The sequence below is a fragment of the Erpetoichthys calabaricus genome, chromosome 10 (assembly GCF_900747795.2).
Source record: "Erpetoichthys calabaricus chromosome 10, fErpCal1.3, whole genome shotgun sequence".
NCBI classification, from domain to species: Eukaryota; Metazoa; Chordata; class Cladistia; order Polypteriformes; family Polypteridae; genus Erpetoichthys; species Erpetoichthys calabaricus.
Window position 1 is genome coordinate 130,120,011 of NC_041403.2, and position 21,690 is coordinate 130,141,700.

General features: G+C 41.0%; 1 protein-coding gene across 2 annotated transcripts in view; it reads right to left on the minus strand.

Moving 5' to 3' along the window:
• Positions 1–21,690, minus strand: part of kcng1 (potassium voltage-gated channel, subfamily G, member 1) — a 183,448-nt gene that overhangs the window by 127,209 nt on the left and 34,549 nt on the right. The window contains exon 1 of one of the 2 annotated variants that reach the window (XM_051933000.1): positions 21,352–21,456. The exons of the other annotated variant lie outside the window; for it this stretch is intronic. The gene's annotated coding sequence lies outside the window, so the exon portion shown is untranslated. Of the gene's footprint in view, positions 1–21,351; positions 21,457–21,690 lie in introns of those variants that run through there. 2 annotated transcript variants of the gene reach the window in all.

Consider the following 21,690-nt stretch of genomic DNA (forward strand, 5'->3'; position numbering starts at 1 on the left):
CTTTCACAGTTGAATCGAAGATCTCTTATTTGCTGTTATTTTATATTAAAATGGTTAATCATTCATTGCAGCAAATAAAAGCTGGTTATATTTTTCATTAAACAAAATGGAAAATAACTGTATCCCTTTTCTGATTTTCTTTTTATTATTATAATGACCTTAAAATTTTCATTTTAAGGAGTATTTTCACTGTCAGGAAAGCTACCTCAACCAATCAATATTAAACATTGCTTAAAAAGTCAGACCTAGCCCCACATACACTTAATAATTATACACCCATTCAAATGTATAGTTTGTCTCTAAAATACTTGAAAGAGTAGTTGCCAATCAGCTTCCGTCTTACCTTACACATCACAATTTATTTGAGAAATTTGAGTCTGACTTCCACACTGGTCATTGCACAGAGACAGCTCTAAAATGTGTCGCAAACAACATTCTGATACCATCTGATGAATTAAATTCTGCTGTAATTATGTTGTGAGATTTAAGCTTATGTACCGATGTACTGTATTTTACTGCACAGGCTGGAAATGACATTGTAGTCATAAGCACTGTCCTTGCCTGGTTTAATTCTTATTTGTGAAATTGATTCCTGGACATACAGAAATGTGCTAACAGTACTCCTTCATTATATGCAGAATATGATACAGTTTTCTGCAGGGCTCAGTACTGGAACATTTACTGTTTTCATTTTACATGCTTCCGCTGGGATCTGTCATTAGAAAACATAACATTCATTTTCACTTGTACGCAGATGACACCCAGTTATACCTTGCTTTAAGATCAAATGATGTTTCTTCAATATTATCCTTAATAAGAGGGATTAGTAAGTTAAAGAAGTGGATGAATGAGAAATACTTGTCTTTGAACACATGTATAAAAGAAATGTTAATTATTAGAGGGAATGATGCTGTGCACAAAAATATTTTGTTATTATTTAACTCTGTTGGAATCACCATTAATTTTACTGAATCAGCACACAATCCTGAAGTTATCTTTGACAAAAGCATGTTGTTCAAACATTAGAATAACCAATATCCAATATGTTTTTTCCATTTGAAAAATGTTGTAAAATTAAAGCATTTTCTAAATATGAAGAATAGCAAATTAATTCATGCATTTATTTCTAGTTGTCTGGCTACTGTAATACGTTATTCACTGGCTGTTCAAATAGTTCTTTATATAGATTTCAGTTAATTCAAAATGCTGCTGCAACAAATACAAGAACCAGAAAATATGAACACATAACTCCAGTTTTAAGTCCTTACATTGGCTCCCAGTTAAGGGCAGAGATCAAAATCCTCCTTTTAATATTTAAAGCCTTGAAGAGCCAAGGCCCTGCTTACTTAACTGAACTTATAATTACATACATACCAGAGTGCACATTAAGATTTTAAGACACAGGCCTGCTAATGATTTCAAAGATTAACAAAATAACAGTGTAAGGTTGAGCTTTTAGTTACAGGGCCCCAAAGCTGTGAAATGACCTGTCTGCTACTATAAGGGGTGTCCCTTCAGTCTCAGCTTTTAAATCCAGGCTGAAGACTCACTACTTTAGTTTAGCATACCCTGTGTAGAGCTGTTGATTATCTGTGCATACCGCATCTCTGTTGTTAGTCCTTAATACTAAAATATAAGTAAGATGATATTTATAAACTGTTATTAACCCTCCCATATTCAGTTTCACTTCTCAGTATCTTCATGTGGCACTTGGTGCCAAGTTGTTTGCCCTGCCCATGGAAAAGTCATCTCAGATAAAAGGAGCACTGGAATCATGGGGTAGAAGGGCCCATACATCATATTGACCAGCCTAGCACTGACCCTGCTGTAGAATGGCCAATAGGTGGGAGGCGGTTTGTTGTCCAAGTTCTCCAGGAATCTGATTGTGTCCGGCTTGTCCCTGTCTCCTTTTCTAAAATCTGGCCATGGTTCTATAATTAACTGATGGACAGATATTGTTGTTTTTCATTTATGTTAATTATTTTCTACTTTGTTTTTTGATGCATTTGAAAACATCTATATCATTATGTATGATAGTTCTGTATTTAGTGAGTGGTATAATCTATTCTTGTATTTTACCTTCAGAGTTGTCGTGGCACTCTGTGCCTACACTTGGTGAGGAGCGCTCTGCAATAACAAAGAAGTTTTGTATTTCTGAGATGGCAATGACAGATAGGCCATCTAGCCCTGTGACGAGGATTACTTGTGTTCTGTTTTGTGTATTTGTATTTATGTAATTTTTTGACACCCATTGCACACCCAACCTACTTGGAAGTGAGTCTCGCTCTCTTTACTGCAAGATTTTTTTTTGGGAGTTTTTTTCTTGTCTTCTTAGAGAGTCAAGACTGGGGGGTGGCAAAAAACAGGGCCTGTTAAAGCCCATTGAAGCACTCCTTGTGTAACTTTGGACTATACAAGAAATAAATTGTTTTTCTTGTTGTTGTGGAGTCCACTGGCTTTGACACATATTTCCTAAAACAGAAGTGAAATGAAAAATAAGTATTAAATGTTATATTTTTGGTGCACCTGTAAAGGGGGGAAAGAACCACGTTTAGTTGAATCCTGTGTGCTATTTTTTACTGCCCTGCTCTACAAATGTATGAAATTAGGGTGCTCTGCACACTTGTACTACCGTCTGTAATTTTTTTTTTTTTTTAAACTATAACCTGTGCTTGTTGTGATTTGTTTTAAAGTCATTGTTTTTTTTTTCTTAGTAGAATGTTTAAGTTGTTCTTAATAAAAAGTGTTTGGCAAATAAAAAATACAATGAGAAGGGCACACTTATTGACCCTTTCAATGCTACATTCACTAAGTCCTTGTGTGTAAGCATTGACTTCACACCTTTTGCAACCAAGAATCAGAAAGACACATAGTTGAGTAGAGGGCTGGTGTAGGGAACAGGGTGCAGAGACTACAATAAGGAGTATGTTTAACATATTTAGGTAATCTTGGGTGATTTTATAAGAGTTTTGTAAATGTATGACAAATATGTGAAGTGTCCTGGTTCCAATTTTCTCGTTGATCATGTCACTTTTCATGCTCTGAAACTCACATTTTTTGAAGGAGCATCAGTGCATGAGTCATAAGTACTGCACGTTTGGCACACACACTTTGAGCAAAAAAGCAAACAATATTAATAATAATAGCATTCAAAGGCATGTTAAAAACAAATGTACATGTAGCAGCAATTAGAATGTTAACCTATGTTTGAAAATACTGAAATATTTTTATTTTGGGTATTTGAGCTCTACATTTTGTATAATTTGACAGCTCTATCCCACTCTATGGTACTGTGTCATAGTTTGTAAGAAATACTGTTTTTTCACAAAAGAATGTGTTTTGACACATTATGTTCTGGTAAATGCCACCTTTCAAGATTTCAGAAGAACACATTGTTACATAACAACAACAATAATAATATATAATGCAGAAGAATAGCCTAGTGATATAGGTTAGCACCTTTAATTCCAGATGTTGGTAATCTGAATCCAAACAGTGACATCTCTCTCCAGAAACTTTAAGCAAGTTTCCTGTGTGGCACTGCTTCTACATCTAGGATTGTGAAGAACTGAAAGAGTATGATACTGGCTTGGTTGTTTACTGAAAAATCAAAGGTAATGTTAGTAGACCTAGACTTAAATATGAAACAAATCCATTAGAATGGCACTCCAAGAAGAGAATGCACCAACAGTAGAAGAAGAAGTGTGTGAAATGTGGTAACAAAATGAGCGAGTGGACAGCCATACGAAAGGTGCGTTTGCTCAACAGGAGTGACCAACTGCTCCAAGGGTCCTCCAGATGAATTATCCAAGAGATGGTGTAGGGAAAGTAGCAGGACTCGCTGTCTGCCAGATGCTGAGGGATGGCGGCAAACACACAAGACAGTTTAAAAAGGTTTGTCTGTGACAGTCAGAGGATGTCTCCTCTGGCTGAGAAGACCTAGAATGGTGAGCAGAGGGGACCTCAATTTAAAAGGAGGCACCAAGGCTCATGATGGTTTTAAAACAGAAGGTCCTTGATTGTGTTTTAGCCTGTGGATTTTAAAATGTTTGCACCTTACTCTTGCTTGTTTGTGTCCTCATTGCTCTGCTTATCCTCAGACATGACTATCAACAGTTCAAGGTGGTGATGATTCTTACAGCCATTCAGGGCGGTCACGACTAGGTACAGCCAATGATTAAATGATGGTGACTCAGAGAAGGAAAAATTAAACTGCTTTCTAAGTAAAATGTTATAGAAAAGATAAGGACAAAGGCATTTATAAATGAAAAAAAAAAATGGGAAAACAACAGGATTTTGTATAAATTAGGAGATGAAGTGTTGGGAAAGTCAACAGAGAGAAAATCCCCAGCAGACAAGGAAATGTGGTGCTGGAATGGAGAAGTACAAGAAGCACCGCAGGCAAAAAATAACATAAAAAAGAGGTGAGAAAGAGCAAGGATGGAAAAAGACAGTGAGGGATATAAGAGAGCAGTGGCAAGAGCAAAAACTCAGGCACTGGATGAGGTATACAGTGATCCCTCGCTATATCACGCTTCGATTTTCGCGGCTTCACTCTATCGCGATTTTTTCTCATACACGCTTACGTCACTATGCGTGCGCTTTCTGAGAACTTTTGTCTAAGCCCCACGATGGCTCCTAAATGTGCTGCTTTTTCTAAGCATTCTGACAATGAAACTAAGCGCCGGAGGAAAATGCTTACCATCCAGGAGAAGGTGAAACTCTTGGATATGATCAAAGATGGCAATACCCTACAAAAGCCTCCTCACATATATGAAAAGACAGCGCCAGCAACTGCCTATCAAGATGTTCTTCAGCCGCGCACCCAGACACCCACTGCCTACTGCGAGTACTCCTTCAGCGGAAGAAGACAACGACGCACCTGCTGAAGATACTGCACCACCTTGTCACGCTTGGGTCACAGATTTGCACAGAGACACAGGAGGTTGTAGAAAAAAAAAGAACTTTATTCAAAGCACTGCAAACAAACATTTGTCTCTTTTCAAAAGTTTAAACGTGCTCCATGACAAGTCAGAGATGACAGTTCCGCCAGGAGCAGAGAATGTCTGAGAGAGAGAGAGAAAGAAACAAAACAACCAATTCCAAAGCTGAGAGGTGTTGCACAATACTTTTAAGTAAGAGGAGTACTGCGTGAGAGGTTTATTGCGCGTTATAGCGCAAGTAAGAAGGGTAAGGAGCAATGTGAAGGTAGACTGTCAGCTGTTTCAGGGGTTTTCCCAGGGGCATCTGTGTCCTCTGAGGGTGCGATCAGCCAATGCCATCTCAAAAAACAAGGCCCGCTCATGCGTTACTTATTGGTCCGGTGACGTCACAATCGAGGTGCTATGTTTACAAACAGTGCCAGCTGAACTTTCTGTCTAAGATCGTCGTTGAAGTTGTAAAGAAAGTTAATGGCATTTTAGTTTCTGATATAAAGTTATTGCAATGGTAAAGGTTATAAGTTCAGATGTCTGTGGTGCAGTGCAAGGTAATATTTTGATGTGTTTTGTTTATTTTAATGGTGAACAACTGCACCGCGTGCCGGGTAATGTCGATAATGCTGCAAGTGGAGGTTAGGGCATGTAATGCAGTATAATGGTGTGACTCTGTGACCTGTGTTAGGTGTCGCCTAGTGAAATGATGGGAGGTTTCGCCACGACAAATTTTTTTAAACATACAATAATACAGAGTATTAGCTGATTAGTTTATTGCATGTTGTGTCTGTTTCTAAAGGTCAAGTGTCATTATTAGACTTCATTTCCCAATGTACTGAAACAACTGATAGTTCAAATGACGACAATGTTGAGGTTCTTAATTCGGATTTGGTTACTATTATCTCTAAATGTGATGATTTAATGTTAACTGAGGCACAGTCAAAATCACTTATATTTGTTGCTGGTTATGTAGGGTTTAAAATGGTTACAGGCGCAGTTCAGTGTGACATGTGCAGAAATGAGCTAGACATGGATAAGTCATTGCATTTAGAATTTTCACAGGAATATAATTACCTGCTTGACTCAGACAGGGGTGGTCTGAAATGGCCCTCAGATTTGTTGGTTGAATGTGTTACACAAATGTTTTTGACTTTCCAGTCAATTGTTACTAAGGCTGAATATGAGTCAAATTTTTTATTGTTACAAAATCAAAAATCTGCATTAATCTTGCTGTTTAACGAACGCCTGAACAGATGTGGACTGCAAGTTGGTAATTGTGTTTGTGGGAAGAGTATCTGTGACTTACTGAAGTTGTCCATGTCTACAGTGGCCAACATCTGTTTAAATAATTATTGCAAGCGCGCTGCAGATAAAAGTGGTACTTTTAAGGAAAAAGCTAACCCCAAACGTAAACTGGCTACATTGACAAAAAAGAGGTAACTAATAAGCCAGTTCTTTTGATATAACGTTCTGCTTTCATACAGATTAATATCAGCACATTTGTTAATTTTGCTTATTTTATGATGGTATGAAAAAATCATCGTTTATCATTAGTCATTCCAAAATGATGGCTGTTTGTATTTTATCTGGTGTTGCTTGTTATTTTTTAGACTTAACTGCATTAACAAAGTGTTAAATGTAGCTTTTCTTGTGATTATTAATGGGTAAATCTGCATTATTTTTCACGTTACTTCTGTTTAATCCAGGAATATGTGATTTCCTGAGATGCATGTAAATATTCATTTTTCATATTGTGCCAACCACTCGGCGCTGTGATTTTCTAATTTTCTTTTTCTTACTTTATCATAGTCATTTTCATATATGAACATTCAGTATTGCATTGTTTTATTCAATACAGTATTCAGTGTTACTCTTAGGTTAATCTCATGTTTAATGCATTAATTGCATTAATGTTGAGTTGCTGATATCTATATAATAGTCGCTGTTGTCAAAGTATGTCAAATATTTGATTTAAATGTTATGTGTGACGTTTTATATAAAAATAAATAAAATGCATAACGCAACTGACTTGCCTTTGTTATTTCATGCATTGCATTAATTAATTTTACACGGGAATAATTTATTTACATGCGTACACCGCGACAGGTTCTCTATATTCGTCTGTTGCTGCTGTAGCACCTCGATTGTGACGTCACCACAGGCATGAGCGGGCCTTGTTTTTTTGAGACGGCATTGGATCAGCGCTCCAGCTTACAACCTGAAGACTCTCCTACTGAGCTCGTGCCTTCATAGGTTAGTGGTTGTGTGTAAGAACTGTGTGTGTGTAATTAAATGTACAATACAATAAAAATAATATGATATTTGTAACATCTAATATGTCTTATTTTCTCTTATTTTGTCTAATATATTGGGTAATACGAGTGTAATGGTGACTAAAGGGTGTTATTTCGTGTCTAGAGGGCTCTAATAATGTTAAAAAATGTATTTAGAAGGTCGCAAACAGGTTTTCTATACTCTAACTGCGAAAATATTCGATTTATAAATAAAGAATCCTACTGGAACGGATTAACCATGATAAATGAGGGCTCACTGTATAGAGAACCGGAAACTCTTGGGGGAAAAAAAAATATTCAGAATAGAAAAGGTTCAAAATAAAGCAGAAAAGATCTTGCTCAAATCAAAAAAATAAAGACTGAATGGGAAGTTTAGCTAAGTATTACAGGTGCAATTAAGGAAAGATGGAAAGCATACTTTGAGAATCTGTTAAATAAGGAAAATCATTTGACAGTGTAACATATGAAGACAGAGTACCAAATAAGAGTGTAACAACAGGGATAAGTAGGGAAGAAGGTATTGAAAAGAAGGTAAAATGGAAAAGCAACTGGACTAGATGGAATACTAGCAGAAACATGGAAAAGCCTGGGTGGGGAAGGAATAGATTTGTTTTGAGAGCTGATATCAAAGATGTATTGTGAAGAGAAAATGCCAGATCAATGCAGATATAGTGTAACTGTGCCTATATATAAGGAGAAGTGAGACATCCAGGACTGTGGAAATTATCCATCTTAATAAAAGGACAAACATCTGTGTGTGTGTCTGTCCAGGGCTATGTTTCTTTCAGTGGTATCGTATGTTCGTGATATGTCATCTGTTGCAATGAAAAATGCAATGCATTTTATTATAGCAAATGTTTGTGATGGCACAATGCTGCCTCACATTAAGGAGACCAAGGTTTGCATCCTAGATCTTCTTTGCAAGTTTTCCCTGTGTCTGTATGAGGTATCTCTGGGTGCTCTGTTTTTTTTTCCACAATTCAAAGATATGCAGGTTAGGTGGACTGGTGATATTAAATTGTCCTTACTGGGTATGTCTTGTGTGTTTTTTTGTGTTCCTCTGTGGTGAACTAGTGCCCTGTCCAGGCAATTGTTTCTGCCTTATGTCCTATGCTTACTACGATATCTCTGCAACTTTGCTCAGGTTTAAGCAGGCTTAGAAGACGGTATGGTATGTTTACGATGTGACATCTGTTGGAATGAAAAATACAATGAAATTTATTATTTCATGTGTTACAAAATACATTCGAATAAATGGTGCCCTACAAATGATATCACTGAATACACTGAAAGTCTGCATTGATTATTTAGATTTCAACCCATCTAAAAAAGGCAGCATGGCTAGTAGAGCTAGTAGGGGTATTATACTGATGTCCCATGCAATGAAAATATGGAAAACAATAATGGATAAAAGACTACAGAGAGAAACCAGAATAGGGTGTCACACACGTGCGCATGGGAAACAGCTAAAGGGTCTAAATAATAGTAATTCTACACCAGGGGGCGGTGGAGTGTGTTGACCGTCTCTCTCAGTCTCTTGGAGACGTTTCTCAGGAAATCCCACCTGGTTCCCTCGCCAACAATGATGTCACTTCCGGTCATGAATACGGCACTTCCAGTTCCGGCCCCGATTAAATCATTTCCCATCCTTTCTGTTAAAACCGCCATCTTGTCTCAATGCAAGTCAGTTCTGTTCTGGACTCTGTTCTATGCACATCGTGCTACTTTAAATCAACTTTTGCAGCCGAGAAAACAATATACGGGTGGCTGCCCCAAATCTTTATGATGTCTATGACTCTTTCTTATCAAAGTGGCATAGTCGGCAGGATGATTACTTCCCAGAAGAAACCGGGAGAGAACCAAGAATATGATCAGCTAGGAGAGTACCAGGGCTGTCTTTCCAGGTGGGAGTTGTGCTCAGTGTTCCGGAGTGACACAGTGCAGGCTTCACTCCCACAAATAGAAACCGAGTTCCTAGTTGTACAAAGGGAGACTGTGGAGGAGACCCACAGGCATGGGCTGGTTCCTGGGGGGGAAAACGAAAAGGGCTTATTATGCTTTCTAGGAGGAGAGAGCTGAGCCGCCCAATTGGGACCCGAGTTCCCAGAGAAATATGGGCTATCCCCAGACCGGGCAGGTAAAGAAATTACAAACCTGGGAATACGATCCAGAGAGATTGACCCAAGAGCAAGCTTTTGCTCTTTGGGAACTTGTGGCACAATGGCTATGGCCTTTTGAGCTCTCCACCATACAAATCGTGCAGCAGGTAGCCTGCTTTATTTTCACTAAAGGTCTTCCCATTAATTTTACCCAGCTGGTCTGGGGAGACTTTCACTATGGAGGAATTAATCAAAACAGTAGAAACAACTAAACCAGCCTCACAATCTGGGAGAGCAGAACGGTCTTCTATTGGACTCTGTAGGGATTACGTCCCACAGTATAAGTCTTTTCTATATAATCCCAAGCCTGTTCCGATGTGAACCGCTTGCCCAGGAGCATGGAGGAATGCAGGTGGGCGGGGGGGGGGGACCAGTTGTGTGCACTTACGAACCCTCTGGTTCTCGGTCATAAGGGAGTAGTAATTGTGAATGGATTCTGAGATACTGCCCTCTTAGACTCCGGCAACGACATTTCCATTGTTGATTGTCGTTATGTATTACCACGACAATGGATGAAAATAAAGACCAGTATCAGATGCATAGCTATAAAACCGCCTATTGTTTCATCAGCTACGGAGGATCGCTAAAAAAATTCCCCGTGGCCATCCTTCCACGTTCACCTTTCCCAGTTATTCTAAGGCGGGACTGGTCTGACAATAAATGTGGTGTACTGTTAACTACTCCCAATACTCCCGTGGGCCTAGTTATAGAAGGGAATAACCTGACTCAGGCTGTTTCCACACCATGTAATCAGCCAGTGGAGAGAGTTACGGAAGTCCAAGAGGAGGACGGGGAGACTCCTGGGCTGTTGCAGATAGACATGTCATCATCTTGGGCCCCGACGAGCCGGGAGCATTCTCTGCCCCTTGAGGTCAGACCGGACCCTCTCTCTGAGATACATTTCCAGTTTAGAGAAACACCCGCTTCTTTTAAACAGGAGCAGTGGAATTATGGCTCCCTGAAATTCGCAAGAAATGAAGTTGTGTTTGTCAATGGCCAACGCACTCATCAGCTTATGCCACAGGATCCTCACTTTGTGATAGAAAATGATCTGTTATATCGAATAGCTGAATATGAGGGCGAAGTGAGGAGATTGTTGCTAATCCCACAAACCTACCGGCGGCAGGTTTGCGAGTTGGCGCATGCCCACTTTCTAGGAGGCCATTTGGGCACTGAAAAGACTTTGAAGCGAATCAAGCTCTGATTTTATTGGCCGGGAATTAATCAGGAGGTTTGCCGTTTTTGTGTCTCTTGTCCAGAATGTCAATTACGGCAAATTCCTAGGAAGGACCATACTACTCTCGTTCCCCTTCCCCTGATTGATGTCCTCTTTAAGTATACTGGGGGCAATATAGTAGGACCCCTGGAGCTCTCAGCCCGAGAACATAAATATTGTCACACTTGGGTTACACAATTGCAAAGCAGAGGATGACTGGGGAAGAAGCGAATCAAGGAATTAAGCAAAAAAGGACAGGTGCTTTTAAATATACGAAGTGCTGCACGAGGAGCATATCATGTGACACAGCAGCAGCTGCAGCCCAGCATCTAATGGAGCACAGAGGAGGCAAACTGTATTTGTTCCCATTGCAACAGTGTTCAAGAGGGGGCCTCGGAGTAGCGACCCCGTCCTCCAGGGGTGTATAGAACCCCCTTCTTCACACCCCCTCCCTCAGCTTTATTGTGAATGTAATCATTATATCATTACATTGATTACATCTTGCCTGAAGAAGGGGCCTGAGTTGCCTCGAAAGCTTGCATATTGTAATCTTTTTAGTTAGCCAATAAAAGGTGTCATTTTGCTTGGCTTTTCTCTACATTCATAATGGCTAACACGGTACAACACCCTAGTACTACATGTAAAATCTGGAAAGGTTTGCAGTGACCCGGTATTCTGACCTTGTATTTCACCGGCCCCATATACGCCCCTCAATAGTTGCAGGACCCTGTCATTTTGCTAGGAACTTGTGTGGGTCAGATCAGAACTAAAACATGATCACCAGGTTTGAATTCCTGGAGCTTACAGCATCTATCGTATAGCCATTTCTGGGTCTCTTGTTTACAGAAGAGAGTTTAGAAATCCTGTCTTGTAGCGAAATTACCCGATCTGCAAAGATCGGCCTGTGAGCTTTTGTCTGGAACCCAGACGATTCCTCACGGACAACATCCAAGACACCTCGTGGGCGCCTACCGAACAACAATTCGAAAGGACTCAAGCCAGTGAACGCTTGCAGTGATTCCCGCACCACAAACATAATAGAAGGCAGGACAGGTCCCACGACGTCAGGTCATCATGAACAACTTGCCTGATCATCTATTCCAAAGTCTTGTTAAATCACTCAGTCAATCCTTTTGTCTACGGATGGTAAATGGTTGTACTTAATTTCTTAATAGCAAGGTTGTCACGTAATTGTTTCATCATGCGAGAAGTAAAAGGCGTGCCCTGATCAGTTAAAATTTCGCTAGGGATGCCAATACGAGTAAAAATCTCACACAGAGCTTTGGCAACACTTGAGGAATTGGCTTTTCTCAGAGCAGCCACTTCAGGATATTCTGTTGCATAATCAACCAATACAAGAATATATTGATACCCATTTTTACTCTTAGGAAGAGGGCCAACAATATCTAATCCTACCCGTTGAAATGGAATGTCCAAAATAGGCATAGGAGAAAGGGGAGCCCGAGGAGGTTTATAAGTAGATACGATCTCGCAGTCAGGACACAAACCACAGAATCGTTCAACATCTTTGCCCATATTCAGCCAATAAACTCGCTTTGATAAATGATCTCTATTCTTATCAGCCCCAAGGTGACCACCCAAGACGTGAGAATGGGCCAACTGCTATGTCCCTATGTACTTTAGGTACAACTAACTGTTCAATATATTCACCCACTAAATGGTCTGAAATCACTCTAAAAAGGCAGCCCCCTTTCTTGAGAAAGTGCAGGGTTTTCAAGTCCCTGGTTGCACGCTTTTGGTAGTAGGAGTCACTAGTGGAGTAAGCCCGTTTAAACTCATATTCTAATGAGCTATCAGCATGCTGCATGCGCTTGAAATCTGTCTGCTCACTAGTGCTCAGTTCGTGTTCGGAGGCATTTGCAAGCTGAGAAGTTGTAGATGGGCCAGCCAGCCGCTCTAGGAAATTGGAGGAGGCATTCTCAGTCTCGCTGGAGGGATTGGTTTCAATGTCTAATCGGAGCTCAAGATCTTCCCTGACAGCCACCAGTTCCTCCCCCTCATTTACGGTGACAGGGGGCTCGATGACTGGCGCCCCATACTTGGTCAAGAGTCTAGGAAAAAGGGCATTCCTCTTGCCGATCGACAAGGGCCAGGGGCAGGAGTCTGAAATGGCAGTCCAAACTTTAAAGTGTCGACCCTTATATGTTAAAGGAAGCAGCACTGTCTGATAGTCCTTAACATCTCCATGTACATAATGTATGTTTGCAGTTTCAGTTTTATAGAGGTACTTGCTGTTAAGACAGTCACGTCTGACAACACACAGGGCACTTCCCGAGTCCAACAAGGCAGAGATATCGCGGCCCCCCAAGTTCACCGAGATCATTAAGCCGTCCCTTTTAACTGAAGAAGAAGGAATACGGGAGCAACAAACTGATTTCCATTGATTAAGCATGGGATAGGCTACATTCTTTGGCTAAGTGGCCGAGTTGATCATACCAAAAACATCTTCGTTCAGCACCACTGCCGAAATATCCGCAGCGACATCTACAATCATTAGCCTCTCCAGATGTAGCCACATCATTGACAACTGGATCCCTGGATGGCCTTTCCGAGGAAACTGGATTTTCAGGTCTTGCAGCCCGTTGATGCTCCAGACGTTGTTCAGGGTGACCTCGCGCAGGCTGATAGTGCGTACAAGATGGAGCAAAACCACCGTCCATCCTCCAAGCAGCCTGGGAACCTTCCAAACATTTGGCTAAGACTGTAAATGACTCAACATCATGATGAAGAAAATCATCCCGGAGAACCGCGGGTATCCGTCCAAGCACGATATTCATTGCAACTTGTTGTAATGTGAGATTTTGCATATAACTTGGTAAATATTTTATATGTTTTTATTTGTAACTTAGGCAAAGCAATGTAATATTAGTGTTACATTACTGATAATAACAGCAATGGTTTGATGGTTTAAGAACCCCTTCCCCCCTTTTACGACCGAGTCTCTTTGTAATTTTACGATAGGGTTGGGGGGGGGAAGTGCCTCACACCAGTTTGGCAAGTGTTTCTTTGCTAAAGTCTCTCAGTCAATCCCCCGCAGGAAAGCCAGGCTGCTTAACTGCCAAGCTTTACCTCAACAAATGGTTTTGGGGGGTGGCAGGTGTGAAGATGTGGTGTGAAGATATTTTCTGTTCTCCCCATTGGTCTGAAGTATGGCTGTTTGGAACTGGCTTGTATCAGAAGCCTTTAAGTACCATGACACCCTATTGGCTCTAGGGGTGTGGACAGAGAATCAATAAATTTGTTCACTCCCTCACTCTCTCTCTCTCTCTTACCAAATTGCTGAATGACCATCTCACACCATGAACTGAAAAAGGCAACACAATGAAGAGCACAGCTCGGCAGCCATATTGAGACAGGCATGCGGAAAGCTGATCACCAATGATGCCTTAACTAGAGACATTTTAAGTAACTAACAAGTCTGTGTGCCACCTGAAACTACACATCACTATTTATCAGGTTGTATGGTTGCCAATATTCAAATGTACCTTACATATTGTTATTATTTATGAATATTACCAATAATACATTGTTTAAATTGTAATTTAACTCCTGCATGTCTTTTACTACACCTAATTGCCTGAGGTTATAGAAGTAGAAGAGAAGGTGGGGAGAAGTTATATACTATAATACCTTATAAACAGTGGTAAGTCTGAGATTAGAGACATTCTGACAAAGGCTACATATTAATAATACAAAAAGGGGAAAGCAGAGCAATATATTACTCTACCAAGACAAAACACAACTTTTTCCACAACACATTCGAGCTGGTCCCATTCAAACCAGCAGTGAACTTGATACATCAAATCTTGTTACTGAGCTTGAATGGGACTATCCATTCGACTGTCCTCGTAGTTATACGTAAAACAACTTGTTTCTTCAAGAAATCATAATCGCCGGTCTTATTGAGAGATACATTCCACAATGCAAGCAAGGCGTCCCCAGACAAAAAGGGAGTGATGATAACAGCCTAGTTTCTTTTTGCCCTGTGCATCAAAGTTGCCACATGTTCAAATGCTAAAAGGAACATCTCTGAGTCATCTGTAGGATTCATCTTTTTCAGCAGATCCTTAGGATGAACAGGTGGAGCAGATGGCAGAACATCATCTAGGTTGGGAGGAAGCGGGACATTTTGAGCGATCTGAAACAGTTTTTCAGAATTCGTCTGTGCAACCACTTCTGGTACCACTTGTTACGCTTGGGTTACACAATTGCACAGATTCATTCAAGGTTTTCAAGAAACATAAACCTTATTCATAAACAGCATAATAAAGCATAAAGCAGAGGATGACTGGGTGAGAAGCGAGGCAAGGCTGTACAAGGCTGTACTGGTGCTGTACAGGCTTTTAAATATACAAAGTGCTGCGTGAGTAGCATATCACTCGACACAGCAGCAGCAGTAGCCCAGCATCTAATGGAGCAAAGAGGAGGCAAACTGTATTTGTTCCCACTGCGACAGCGTTCAAGAGGGGGCCTTGGAGGAATGACCCCATCCAGAGGCAGTTCCTTTGCGCTCTGCTACTTCTAAAGCTGTTGCACGGGAATTGGTAGGGGTCTTTGCACGTGTCGATATCCCTAAAGAAGTCCTCACAGACCAAGAGACGCCCTTTACCTCAGAGACGTTCAGGGAAACTATCAAGTTACTTAAAATAAAGCACTTAAAGACCGGGGCAGCATGGCGGCGCAGGGGGGTAGCGCTGCTGCCTCGCAGTTAGGAGACCCGGGTTCGCTTCCCAGGTCCTCCCTGCATGGCGTTTGCATGTTCTCCCCGTGTCTGCGTGGGTTTCCTCCGGGTACTCCAGTTTCCTCCCACAGTCCAAAGACATGCAGGTTAGGTGCATTGGCGATTCTAAATTGTCCCTAGTGTGTGCTTGGTGTGTGGGTGTGTGTGTGTGCGTGCCCTGCCCAGGGTTTGTTTCCTGCCTTACGCCATGTGTTGGCTGGAATTGGCTCCAGCAGACTCCCGTGACCCTGCAGTTAGGATATAGCGGGTTGGATAATGGATGGATGGATGGATGGATGAACTTAAAGACCGTGGTGTATCATCCTCAAACCGACAGTCTTGTCTAGAGGTTTAATCAGACTCTCAAACAAATGCTTCGCAAGGTGGTCAACGAGGATGGAAGGAACTGGGATCAGCTCCTCCCCCTCGTCCTTTTTGCATATATGGAAGTCCCACAAGCCTCAACGGGGTTCTCACCTTTTGAATTATTATATGGACGACAACCCCGGGGTATATTGGATATTTTAAAAGAAGGATGGGAAAAAGAGGCTCTTCCCTCTACAAACATATTAGTATATATTGCGCAGTTACGTGATAGATTTGGTAAAATTCTGCCCCTCCTTAAAAGTCAGATGGAAGAGGTGCAAGCAGCACAGGTCCGATATTACGACAGAGGCACTTCTCTCTGGGAGTTCCACCCAGGAGATCGAGTCATGGTTTTGGTACCTACCTCCCACTCTAAGTTACTAGTCCACTGGCAAGGTCCATACGAAGTTAAGGAGAGGAAAGGACTTGTTGACTATTTGGTGAAACAACCCAATTGTCGGCCAAGGGAGCGGTTTATCATGTGAATCTGCTGAAACCGTGGAAGGACAGGGATCCCGATCCCTCCTCCGGTCAGCCCCACTCACTCTTTGCTCACGTGAATAACCTTAATTTCGGTGCGGATTTGAGCTGCAGACAGCGATGGGAGCTGAAAACAGTTACCTTGTCCATCCCAGAGGTAGCGAGTGTAATACCCGGAAAGACCTCTCTGATTGAGCACAACATTGTGACAAAGCCCAGGGTTATAGTCCGGGAACGTCCTTATCACCTTCCCGAAGCAAAAAGAGCTGAAGTGGAGCTTGAGATCAAGCACCTGCTGGAACTAAGAGTAATAGAGGAAAGTCATAGTCTCTGGTCCAGTCCCATCGTCTTGGTGAGTAAGCCTAATGGGAGTTGGAGGTTTTGCAATGATTTCTGTCGACTTAATCAAGTCTCTCAATTTGATGCTTATTCAATGCCACAAGTGGATGACCTCCTCGAGAGGATAGAACAAGCTAAGTATTTGACCACGCTGGACGTGACAAAGGGGTACTGGCAGGTTCCTTTAATGGACTCCGCAAAGGTTAAGACTGCGTTTAGTACCCCTAGTGGGCACTGGCAGTATTGTGTCCTTCCATTTGGGTTACACGGGGCTCCAGCAACTTTCCAGCGTCTGATGGACAAAGGGCTCCGGCCTCATAACACATTTAGTGCTGCCTGCTTGGATGATGTAGTCATCTATTCCAGCACATGTATGGAACACCTACAGCAGGTACGAGCGGTATTACGGACACTTGATGAGGCCGGACTTCGGATTAATCCCAAAAAATGTTTCTTTGGATTAAACAAAGCCAAATATTTAGGCTACCTGCTGGGTTGGGGTACCGTGAAGCCACAGTGCTCCAAAGTAGATGCCATTTTGAAATGGCCCCGTCCATGAACCAAGCGGCAGGTCCAAGTCTTTCTCGGGTTAGCTGGGTGCTACTGCCGGTTTGTGCCCCGATTCTCGGATAGAGCAGCGCTCTTGACTGATTTGACAAGGAAGAGGGCCCCAAACAATGTGGTATAGACTGATAAGACAGGTGCTGCATTTAGTGACTTGAAGCAGGCCCTTTCGTCTGCACCAGTTTTGAAAGCACCTAACTTTTCATCCTCCAGACGGATGATTTGGACACAGGCCTGGGTGCTGTGTTGAGCCAGAGCGTCAATGGTGTGGAACACCCCATCATGTTCCTGAGCCGGAAACTGTTGGAAAGAGAGACCAGGTATGTGGCGGTGGAGAGGGAGGTTTTGGCGATCAAATGGGCGATTATACAGCTGAGGTAGTACCTGTTGCGACGGGAATTCACCCTGGTAATGGACCATGCACCTTTACAGTGGATGGCCCTGCACAAGGAGTCGAATCCGCGGGTCACCCGGTAGTTTCTTGACCTACAGCCATACAAGTTTTTGCTCATTCATCGTCGGGGCACTCTTCACGCCAACGCCGATGCTTTTTCTCGGGTTCACGACCTCTTGGTCAGGGATGCCCGAACCGATAGGTTTGGGCATGGGGCCTTGTCACACACATTCGCATGGGAGGCAGCTACAGGGCTTGAATGAGGGCGATTCCGAATCTGACTGGGATGTGGCAGAGTGCACTGATTCTTTTTCTCGCTTTCCTGCAGACCATTCACGGGAAATTCCACCTGGCCCTGGGTCCGAACCTATAGATGAAGACCTTTCCAGTTCTGGCCCCCTTGATGTCATGTCTGGGCTCAAGCCTATGGTTGAAGACCCTTCTGATCCCGGCCCCTCTGACGTCACTTCCTATCCTGACCTTTAAAAGCCTCCACCTTTCCCCTTTTCCCTCAGTTCTGTTTTGGACTCCTGTTTGTGCACATCAGTGCTATCCTTGTGCAATTTGCAGCCAGGAAAATAATACAGGTGGCTGCCCCAAACCTTGCTATGGCTCTTTGTGGAGTTTGTCACAGAGGGTAATGTGTATAAAACAGCGGTCAGACCAATACTGCTGTATGGATCAGAAACCTGTTAAAAAGATTTATGAAAGGAAACTGGACGCTACAGAAATAAGGATGTTTAGATGGATGTGTGAAGTAACAAAGCTTGATAAAGCTAGGAATGTGGGACTCTGTTGGACAGTTAAAGTTGGAGAAATATCAAAAAAATACAGGTTAAAGTGGTATGGACATTTCAAGAGAAGAGAGGTAAACAATGTGGACAGAAAAATCATAGATATGCAGTGTCAGAATGGAGCAGAAGAGAATGACTTAAGAGAATGTGGATCGACTATGTGAAGGATTAGAAAGGGTTATCAAGAAAAGAAGCATTTAACAGATGAGAGTGGAGGAGGTCTAAGAAAGTCTAAGAAAGACAAAACCTTCACAGAAAACTTCAAAAACATCTACAAAAATTTCACACCTACTGTATATACCCTAAAGTACTGTGGAAAGATAGAAAATGAGTTGCAGCCTTTCCTGAACACTGTTAAAATATTCAACAATGCCACCTATAAAGAGAGGTCAAAAAAAAGAACTGACCTGCCCAAAAAACAGAGCATTAAGGCACGGAGTGCCTATGAGTACCTAGACATACTACAAAAAAAGACAAGTGCTGAATATATGAAGAGAGTCCAGCAGGTTCTGAACTCTCAGTGGTGGCAGCACATTTAAAGTGATAAACTTCTGGGTAGGATCAGTGATCAAATATATGCAGAAACAATGCTAGGCAGGACAGAGGCAGATTGGGATGACAAGTTGATGTGGAACCTTTCTATTTGCCCTAAAACTGGGGATCACCATATGTCATACAGACAGTGCAAAAGGATGAAAGGGCTGTCAGTGAACAGAGTTGAACAGGAAGAGCATGTTGATGGCAGAAGGTTCCAAAAAGAACAACCAAAGGCAATCAAGAACCAATGAGAGAGGCAGATGAAGGTTCTATGTAATCAGTATATCAGGGAAATTGATAGCAAATTGGACACTGAAAAGATATGGAGTTTGCTGACCAAAAGAAAACTTACGAAAGAGACAGAAGGACTCGTACCAGCTGCTCAAAACCAAACCCTACAAATTAATGCTATCAAAACTAACATTAAGACAGCTTACAGCTTACATGGATCAAGTGCAGAATATGCACAGAGAAGGAAAACTGCATGATTACTTGGCAAGACACACAACATAGTGGCATCCATACCACACTAAAATCTATGCAAGAAGTACAACTTCCATGTGGCTGGATCACAAGGTGAAAAAGATTTTCAGACATGGTGGTGTCAAGATTTTTTATTACTTCAAGGTCCAAAGAGATGGATGTCTGGCAAACAGCAAACCAGACATCACTGTGGTTTAAAAGAAGCAGGTATAGATAGTGATGGATATGGCAATACCAGAGGACAGCACAGTTGAGCAGATGGAAATGGAGAGGATCATGAAATACCAAGCCCTTAAGGCCGAACTGGAAGAACAGTAGAAGAATGGATCCACAGTAGTGGCAGTGGTGATTGAAGTCCTGGACTCAACCCTAAGAGACCATGTAAAACCAGCTAGTTAAAAAGGATGAAATACTACTAGAAACAGCACAGTTTGTCAAAACAAATATTTAGATGCTACTAAAAGTGTGATCATTCATTAACCCTTATTAGTTGAAATGTTACGGGGTCTAAAACACATATTGTAAAAAGATCAATCTAGGTTGGAAAAAGAAAGAAATGGATTTTATAAGTATTTACTCCAACTATGAGTAGCAAAATTGATTAATAAAGCAACTTTTAAATCACACTCTGATTCAGAGGACTATTATAATAAACATAATAAATAAACAGAAGTAGTCTAATTCTAGACAATAACTATGCGTTACATAAAATAAATTTGTTTAGTTATAGACAGGATACTCTGTACTAAATTATCTGTGTACATTTTGCTCTAATTATTACCACCAAATTTAACTTCTAAGTTTCATTACTTTATGGTGCTTTAAAGTAAAGTGCATCAACAGTTACAAATCTGACACTAGTAAAAGGCAAATATTACTTATTATATATTATACGTTATTTTATACTGTATGTGACGTTACAAAACAAAGTAATCACTCACAATGGCTTTTTAATTTAGTGTCACTTTCTAGAAAGTTCCTGTGTGGACCTAATTTATACAACCAGGTGTTTTTCTCACCACTCAGTACACTTAAAGTACAGTACACACTGTTATTGCCTCTCATTATTTAATTGTAGGTAAAAACAACATAAATGGGAGTTTTGTGGTCTATTTCAAAGATGTAAAAAATACAAATACATATACAAATGGCAAGCTTAATAAATTACATAGTTTTATTGCTTAATTATTTGTATGATGCATTTGGCTCTGACTTTGTTTCAAGCTTGTACCTGACAAACAATTTTCACAATTTTGTACGTCTTTCATTTTTTTAAAACTTCTGGTGACAATAGAAAGAGTTGTGATAGAGGCAAAAGTGGCCGAAGAAACTGAGAAAAATAGGGCAGTGCTTGAGCAATGGTGTGGCAGGACAGATGTAATATGGACATCAGTGAGGACAGAGACATGTAAGAGGGCAACAAAGAAAAATAAATCCTTTCTCCTGTCTAACAGCCCTATGATGCTCTTATGGAAAAATTAGTAGTAATTCATTTTATCTCTTTTAAATGCATTCAGTAAAATTAACATAAGTTTCAAAATGTGGTGACAACATTTCATTATTTACTGTACAAGGACTTGGCAAGTCAGATTATATTCTGGCCAGAACCAACAGCGAACAGGGCAGAGTGAATTAGGGGTTGAAGTTATAGACACACCAATGCTCTCTCAGAAGTACACAAGATTCTAAAAGATTTCTAACCCAGTTTCTTTATTAGAAGGCAATTATTGCTTACCCTTTTTAGAGTTAAGCCTGAGGCTCGGAAGTTTATGTAATTACAATTAAACTCAAGTCAGACTCAGGGTGACTTGACTTGAACCACTTTATAGTATTTAAGCCTGAACAACTCTTAGGATGGTATTTTGCTGCTATCTATTGGATAAAATAACATTATGCTGCAAAAAAATCATGAATATTTCTATGCATTTTGCCACTCTAAGGTAGCTCATCAATATTCACGAGTGGGATAGTGCCTTTATCCAAAACACAATGATGTGTAAAAGAGAAGCTGTAAAGCCAATTTTAGAACAAACTAAAAGTGAATCATTACTTGAATCAAGCAAAAGTGATGACAATGTGAGCTGGTCATCCAACGTTCATAAGGATAGTGAAACTAATGTATCCAGCTCTGTATGAATGAACCTCTGTGATATGCCTGGTGAATTGAGTCGCCTGAATTCATAATGCTAGTTGCTGCATGGCAAAAAGGCAAAATCATTTTGAGCAAGTAGAAACACAAGAAAGACATTAGCCACCTAAGCACTGTTCACATTCCAGCAACTGTCAATGTTCATGTTATATAAGAGGTGCCCCTTCAGTATCAGCTTTTAAATCCAAGCAGAAGACTGACTACTTCAATTTAGCATACACTGAGTAGAGCTACTGATTA